The sequence below is a fragment of the Nilaparvata lugens genome, chromosome 2 (genome assembly GCF_014356525.2).
Source record: "Nilaparvata lugens isolate BPH chromosome 2, ASM1435652v1, whole genome shotgun sequence".
Taxonomy (NCBI): domain Eukaryota; kingdom Metazoa; phylum Arthropoda; class Insecta; order Hemiptera; family Delphacidae; genus Nilaparvata; species Nilaparvata lugens.
In genome coordinates, this window is record NC_052505.1 from 94,901,138 (window position 1) to 94,910,027 (window position 8,890).

At 33.7% G+C, this 8,890-nt stretch overlaps 1 long non-coding RNA gene across 1 annotated transcript; it reads left to right on the top strand.

The window, feature by feature from the left end:
* The first annotated feature begins 4,631 nt into the window (after positions 1 to 4,631).
* LOC120350059 lies at positions 4,632 to 6,113 on the top strand. The gene is made up of 2 exons (XR_005570589.1): positions 4,632 to 5,104; positions 5,493 to 6,113. It is a non-coding gene; the product is annotated as an uncharacterized LOC120350059 (long non-coding RNA).
* Positions 6,114 to 8,890: the final 2,777 nt, after the last annotated feature.

The window sequence follows — 8,890 nt, forward strand, 5'->3', positions numbered from 1 at the left end:
ATTAATACAGTTACTGAAAGATTTTACAATTCCTGACAGAAGGGCCTTGGAGCGGTCACAAACTATGGAGTTTGGGACTGGGGCACCAGCTCTTTTATAATCTTCCAACCAACATTGAATTGCCATATTGTCATGCCTCTCCGACAACATTTGGCAGATTGGAAAATTAATCTCATCTGAATAAACTGCCTGATACAAGAAAATCGAGCCCGATTTGTTGTTCAGTGGTCGTTTAATTTTTTTTACAACACCGCCAGTTGCATCTATGCATATCGCAGTCCTTTGCCGTGATCTGCAGACTTCTCTGTAGCAGTTTAGTTGAGAAGGTGTCCAATAATGCACAAAAAATTTATCAAGCCCCACATTATGGATACATTCTGTGAAAGGAATTGTGTATTTTATCCTTAAAATTGCTTCCATCACCTGCTTTTCCATATGGCGTTCCTGTCTTTCTTTGTACTTCACACATCTCAAAGCATTTGCTGATGGCAAGTGTGGAGGCTCTTTGTCACCATATACCATCAGGTTATTCGCTAATTTCGTCCTATAACCTCCAGCCGTGTACGTTTCCAATCCAGCTCTAGCTCTTTCTTTTCCTTCTCCTTTCAACATTCGCTTCCCCTGTGCATTGACACATGTGTCATTTGATGTGTACTTGCATCTTATAACTGCTCTGAAAAAAACATAGAGAAGTAATGGTTCATTTGTGTTTGATCATGTCCACTTCGAAATCATATATATACATTTATGAAAAAATATATACAAATGTATGTTTTTCTATGTGATGTACCAAGGTTAAGGTGCCTAAATTATTTTTGAAGTTGAAATAGCTACTGTGATGCAGCATTTTAAATCTGAAGAAAAAATTGAAATGAATTGATAATCAATTTTGTTCTGTTTCCACTCCGATTATATAACAAAAAAACACCAGTTAGTCAAACCTTGTATTATAGATTATAGACATATTATGCTGCTCTCTGCTTCCAGCCTTGATTGGCAAATAATAAATTTCAATACATTATGTAAAACATATTACTGTATGTTATTTTAGGTATCTGGAATGAGAAGATAAAAATAGAATCCCTAACATTAAAAAAACTTATCGAAAAATAATGCTGAAAAAATATTGTATATTCGGAGAAGAATATACATTATATATACGGGAAATAAATATATTGCAATCTGAGGACAGCAGGCCACCAGAGATAATCAGATTAGGTTGAAGTTATTTTTGTAATTATCAACGTTAAATTTATATTCTCAAAGGTCTAATTTCTAACCTAAAATTGGGTTGGGTTTAATTCACCCCACACAGGCTGGGCCTCTGGGCGTTTTTTGTTTTATTCATTTTTATAAAAGAACCTTATCATTATGTTAAATTATTATATTACTGTACATTTCTATCTTTCGATGATGAGAAACAGATTTTTCTGTTATTGTACTGTTTTTTGGATGAATAAAATCTATTCCATTTCCTATGTCAGCCAAGATTATTAAAAAAGTTACGAAATACAATCAGATATTTATTCTTTGATCACACCATTGAAGAATCATTTTCATCAAATTAATGAATGAATTGTATCACCTATTCCAAGTATGGAATTAATTACCACGGTATCTCAGCAGCTGCCTTGTTACAAACATTCATTGTATTAGTGTAATAGTAGAGTTTTTTCGGAACCTGAAAGTGATCGAAGATATATTATCAGTCTCAAAAGATACCCCTCATATTCAGGTGATATCGCACGGACTTAAATGCAGGTCGAAACTACTGAGCTGACAAAGGCTAATGAAGGTTGAATACATTGTCTGAAGGGTGCTGAGGGCACATTACATGATGACACGTGTTCTATGGTGCTTTGTCGTCCAAGCGAAAATACATTGCCTAAGATGTCCCCTTCTTCTTCTCTCCAAGCTGGGTTGAACACAGGGGAAGCGAGTGAGAGAGAAAGTGAGATTGCTGGAGAGTTAGAATGAGGGTTTGTTTGGGTGTGATTGTATTGTTTGCTTGGGTCAGGACGATGATAATTATAGTAAAATGATAAAATGATGGTATTAATACCATCAGATGAATTGAGATAGCGAGTAACAGAGAAAGTGAGCATGCAAGAGAGAGGGAGTGAGTTCATTATAATGGAGACAGCTAGCTTGATTCAGTCCACTTGATTACAATGAATAGACTATAATTATCTGAAAAATGTAGTAAGTTGAACAACAGTTCACTTATACAATAAACATTTCTGGGAGATATAAACTCCCACAACGTTTCAATACCACTTTTATTCAGTCATACACATTTTTGCACGAATAACTTGAACAAGAGAAGTTCATTCTGTTATTATCTGACATTTATAGTTTGACAGTAAATTTTCATGTTTGCGCTATCACAAATTACAGCTTCTAAAAAAATTGTCATATCTACAGCATTATGAATTCTCAATGAGCCTTCTCCAAGAACGGAATTTTAATCGTACATATCTGAAGAAATGAATAGATAGGAGAATAGAAGCACAATATTCATGATGAGAAGCATCGTATTTTCGATTGGAAGATAACTCTCTTTATAAATAAATCGTTTCATATATTGTGGTAGTCAGTTTAGGTCTTTACTGAGATTTCAATGATCTATCGGGGGTTTTATAGACTTAAAATGAAACATTATAGTTACACTTACACTAACATGAACAATGCTTTCAGAAATTGACTCATTTGTAACTTACCTTTCTCCTTCTTCTGGTACGTTGTGAATGTACCCAATAAAGTTTCCTCTGCACCCTTTGCACATTGCCAGAATTTTTATGTAATACTTGTCAGTGTCCGAAATTACAGCTCTTTTATAGACCAAACAGCAACTCTTCTTTGTTATTAACCAAAAGTGCTCATTAACAATGTGCGTCCACACATTTGGTGCTAAGCCTTTATAATGTTTCTCACTTTGCTTTTTACTCTTGTAATAAATATCCTTTGGAGCTATATCTGACCATTCTTTAGCTGATAGGGTTATGTCAAATGTTTCAGTATTATGGTCATCTCCATTCGAAGAATCTGTAAAAATGAAAGCCTTAAGACAATAATTGCAAATAAAGTCCATTTATCCAAACGAACATTATCTTGAACTAGTGTAATATAAACATTACACTAGTGTAATTGTTTTTCAATACTTTTACACTATTGTCTTTCAATAGGCTAATGGTCTAAAATTGCCGGTTTCTAGGACAGTCATTAATTGAATTTAATTAATGATTATTAGAGTTAATCCACCATTAAAGTCCATATTCCCGTTTCTAGAATGTTCATTACCTTATGTTTCATACACGAAGTTAGAGGCTCTGCATGACAGCCGGGTAAATTCAGAACCTATTATCCGATATTATCTTTTCAAAATGACAGCTAATTAATATAATGTACACACTTACTGTGAGAAGATTCACTTTCAACTGCCAGCATTCCTTATGAATAACATCTACGCTTCCCATTCAGTCAATGCTGACCGAGTGGGGTACTCTATAGTGTGGTTCACTTTCATCAGTCAGCATTATCAATGTCAAACATCAATGTATCACCTTTAACTAATGCTGACAGTGTGTCACTGTAAATCAACTTAGTTGTTCGTTAGTGTACCTTGTGAATAGCATCACCTTGTGAATGTATGTATACCTTGTGAATAGACTGACAGTTTATAGTGAATCTCACTACAAAGCAGTAGCAATTGGTGTAAAGACAATTTGGACTAATGCTACTTCTACAGCCGCCCGTTCGAATGTCTCAGTATGTTACAATATACTGGATTATACAAAAATTTACAATAAATGACAGTACTGCTATTTATTCAACGAATTCTACTAAGTAACCAGTGAGAATGAAGATTGAATGCACTTTGAATAACAATAGTAAAATATTGTGACATAAATCGGCGGTGTTTCATGAAATAATATTACTGTCCACTCTGAATATGAAATAACATCCTTCTCATTAAAACATGTGTCTCTTTCACTCTCTCCCTCTGATTGATTGAGTACTTTATTTATGTAGATTACGATACAGTTGAACCTATGTATAACGAAATCTATTATCCCGAGAAAAAAATCGTTGCAGAGAGGTATTCGTTATTGAGAGGTTCTGTCAAGAAAACTGCCACGATCCTATGGATCTTATAATATCGGCGCTAAATAAATGAATATGGTACATAGAACATATCACCGCGAACGTGGGTAGGGTACCTATTAGGCCAATATTAATATAGAAATTTGAAAATTCATGCTGTTTGAAAAAAAACATGTTTTTGAATATTTATAGAATGTAATAAGTAAGTGAACTCACCAATTTATTTCCAGAAAGCTTGATTTTTACTACCTATTAGTAGCGTTTAATCAAGGTACATACTGTGTAGCAATATTTTTCAAGTTTTTACACTACTATCAGATGGAACGCAAAATACGGTTTTTTGTCAATAACTTCACTACAAATATTATAATAACTCAACTTTCCCATTTTTAAATGTTTTATATTTGGAAAAGTTAGTAGTTTTCGGTTGAAATTTTGCATTTGAATAAAACATCACGTTCAATAGACGACTCACATCTATTCAAACAGTCAGACATGTCTGTTACACTATTTTATAGTGTAACAGAATTATTCTTGTTTCAAAAATTATCTTGTTTTTCGGTTAATTCTTTGAAAAACATCCTTATCTAGGAGGTTTGTCGAATACTGTCGAATGAGAGTTTCTTTCTCCCATTCGATTTTCTCACTTACTCCCATTCTGTTAACATGGAGCTCGCTCAGTTTCTGTCCTTGTCGCTGCAATTTCTTTCTTGTTCTTCTTCCTGATTAACGGTCGAATAACAATTTTTGGTAGAAAACAGCTAGTTCAGGTCGAGCTCCCGGTGAGAAAGGATGTAACTCCCTCTTCTTATTTTTTTTTTCATGTTTAACTGTAAATTCTGTACTTATTTTGTTCACTAAGTAATGTGAAGTTTTCTATTAATACAAAACCGGTAGTAACTCCATAGTTCACAGTAGTCCTCAAATTTATAATTTAAAATGCCGGTATTCAAATATTACATCAGACTGTTTTAATGCGTGCAAAAACCCGCTATTAAAGGTAATTACTATATATAATAATTCATTGTATTTCTTTTCTATTAATTTTGTGGAAACAAATAAGTTATCATATAAATCTTGAATTTATAAAATTATATATATTGGTTCTTACCCATATCTGAAGAAAGTATTTCCTTAATTTGTTATATTTCTCTGCTCTGGTAGTAATTCTGTTTCGAAGTAAATTTGTCTAAATTTCAAATAATAAGAAAGTAATAGACTTCTTGTTTCTAAAATTCTTGAGTAAATTTTTATTGGAAAAATTTAAATAATTCTTTCTATTGTATTAAATTTTGTTAAAACTTAATTTTCTACTGTTTATTAAATATTGTATAAGTTATAGTATGTATAGGATTTACAAAATGGTTTTTCCTTTATATCCCAAACAGCGGTCGATGTCTACGCTCGAAGTCTATGTTCGATGTCAATGCTGAATGTCCATGCCCGAAGTCCATGATTGAAGCCAGGTCCCATATTCCACGTTCCATGGTGAGGCGGCAAGTCTACATTCGGTGAACCAGACCGATGATTACGAATCCAGGACGTCCAGTCTAATTATTCTGGTACGAGGACTGGTCCAGATGAATCTGGGAAGATTCCACCGGAGTTCGTAATTGTACAAACCCGCCACACCACAAGATTCGCCGTCTTCAAATAATATCGACGTATAAGGATATCAGCCAAACTTCGTAACATCGCCCATATGGATAAAGTGTAAACAGTGCTCGCGAAAAGTAAAATATTGCAAAAGTGTTCATCGATTAAAAGGGTTTTGGGGCGCCCCTCCTCAACATATAAGGTATTTATCTGAATCACTCTGTATTGAGATCAAAATGTAATCTGTTTATTTTATATTCATAATTTGTTGCACCGTTTAATCTGTTTTCAATATTTAATTAGATGCTTCTTTCAGCTATCGATAACTGTACAATTGATTTGATTCGATATTTAAATTTGTCCAATTCTGTTTATCTTCAAAATTAAATTTAACACACATGCTTACTACCGAATATATCGTTTTTATTACAATACTACCCATTTGCAATGTTTAAGGCCTGTAGACTGCTGTCAAATTAATTAAGTATACGTTAATTGAATTATTCCGGTCTTTCTTACTTTGTGGATGGAATTGATTCCTAAATCTGTCGGTTTGAATCCAGTTTCGTTAGCATACAGTGGAAGGATTGAATAAAACAAAAAAAACGTTTCAACTGCGCCACTCTCAGCGTAAGTTTCAACTGCGCCTCTCATTAAACTATTTCCGTTTTGATAGCTTTCTATACGCCTTCTGCATTGTAAGTGGGGGAGGGTAGATTAGAGAAACTAAAGAATAGAAATAATTTAGAAACATAACTCTTTATTAGTTTTTATTTTAATATGGTAAAATTTATGATTGTCCTGTACTATTTATTGGATATAAATGGCGGTAATGTTCTCACTAAAACGTAAATCTAACCCTCAAAATAGTGTAGTTAATTACTGGGAAGTAAAGAAGTCAGTTGAAGAAAATTTCGATTTTAGTTTGTTGCCAAATAGGAAATTTAATCCTAACTATATAGTAAAAGAAAATCTAATTTTTGAGCTTGAAACTTTGGGAGTGCCACCTGAGACAGTGAAAGATCTTGACCTTGACACACTAAGAGCCAAATTTAGAATTCTAAGGAGTAATCCTGACCCCCAGATTTGTAGGATTAGTTACAACGAAACTTCGAGTAAAGAAGCTCTTCAAAAAATTGTTTTTCAATTGACTAAAGAACAGGAAAATTTAGACGGGATTCCTAGCTTAGGTAGTGCTGAAGGACAGGGAAATACATCTAAGGGATTTACGATTTTCTTGCATATTTTAAATAGAATTTTCCAGTTATTGACCTACGCTAGGGAAGTAGGGGATCAAAAACTAATCAGTGGAATTAACGAAGCTCTTCTTTCCGCTAAAACTGTATTTTCCAAACTAGTAGAATTAAAAGAGTTATCTAGTAGACCTGCGTCTCCCATTGATGAAAAGATTGTTAATATTGATCCAACTACGTCACAAATCAGTCAGCTAGGCGGAAATAACGATGATATTTTAGCTACCAATCTTGGGCTTAACACAGAGTCAACCGCTAGGGATGATAAATTGAACTTAGGTTCTAGTAAAGAAGGAAATAATCAGCAACCTATCGAAAAAGTATCTAGACCGAACCCTACTATACTAATTACCGAAAGTGAATCCAATAAATTGATTACTACAATAATAGTCAAGTAAACATGGGAGAACCATCCAGTTCCGGGAAAAATCAAACTACGGATAGTTTTAACACATATTTAAATAGTATCCAGAATACTAAAATGATGTCACAAACTACTAGTAGGCAATCCAACAATGCAATGTTAGCAGATGCCCATGATAGAAATACTGACGAGATATTGTCTAGTATCAACCAAGAAAATCATTTAGTTAGTACTAGAGTATCAGATAATGTAACTCATTCTCTATTAAATGGAATTTATAATAAATTGTCCAATCCTATTGAAGCCCTCATAAAGCAACTTCCTCAAAATGATGGCTTAAGCGTGGATAAGTTACTAAAATTCATTGAAGTGAGTTTACTTATAAAAGAAAGATCTAATTTAGATGGTCAGTTACTCTTCAATTTACTGGTTTCTGCTGCTATTGGCCCACTTGCGGAGAGATTAGACAGGGCAATCTGTGAAGGTAAATCCCTTTAATGAATTTCATGGAGAATTGCTCCACTATTTCATTCCATCTAGGTTGATTTCAGTAATAGAAAGGGAACATTACTATAGGTTACAAATGCCTAACGAACCTCTGTCTACATATATCTTAGCGATTAAAAATGCAGCTAAACTGTTAAGATTAAATAAATCAGAAGAGGAAATAGTAAATGACATCTGTTCTGGTCTAAATCCCGAGGAAAGATCTAGGCTAGTTTTCCAAAATAAACCTAGTAGTTTTGCTCAACTTACTGAAATGTCAGTGACCTCACAAAACATACTGTTTGCAGATAGAGAAAGGTCTAAATTTGTCCCTAATAATTATGGTCAAAATAGTAGAAATGTATCTAATAGGGTTGACAATGTAAGAAAAAGATGCTACAGGTGTAATAATTCAGGCCATATCAGCGCTCATTGTAGAACTAATTTGGGTAATGATAATAAGGGACACAATTCCAGGAATAGTGGTAGTCAGAATCCTTCTAGAGAAAATAGAAACTGGGACACGAGTAAAATAACTTGCTATAAATGTAATGAATTAGGGCACTATGCTTCAAACTGCAATCATAAAAAATCCTGACTAGGCCGAGAAAATAAAAAAATAGAAAGGTCAATTCATAACAGGACTTTTAAGATGAATAGCAATAATAATAATAAAGGTGTAAATTATTTGAAATCTGTCAAAGAAACTGGTAACAGGAAGAAAGAAAATACATCTTCAGTAGACAAAAAGAAATTAAAGGGAATAAAAGGTAGGAATAAGAGAAAGAAAATTAAAACATTTAATAAGTTAAAAATAAGAGCTCTAAGAAACAATGTCACTCCTTTCATTAATTGCAAAATGGAGAATAGCGAAACCAGCTATATAGGACTTATTGATTCAGGATCCGACGTTAGGCCTCTTTCACACGATAGGAGACGTGCAACTTGAACACTGAACAGTGTTCTCGTTTTTTTGTCGAAGTACATTGAGTCAAATCGTGTCTTTCACATGGTGACTCCTATCCAGGAACCTCGTTTTGTCACGTCTTTTCCCCTCGAGGCAAGCAGAGGCAAGATCTAACAACTG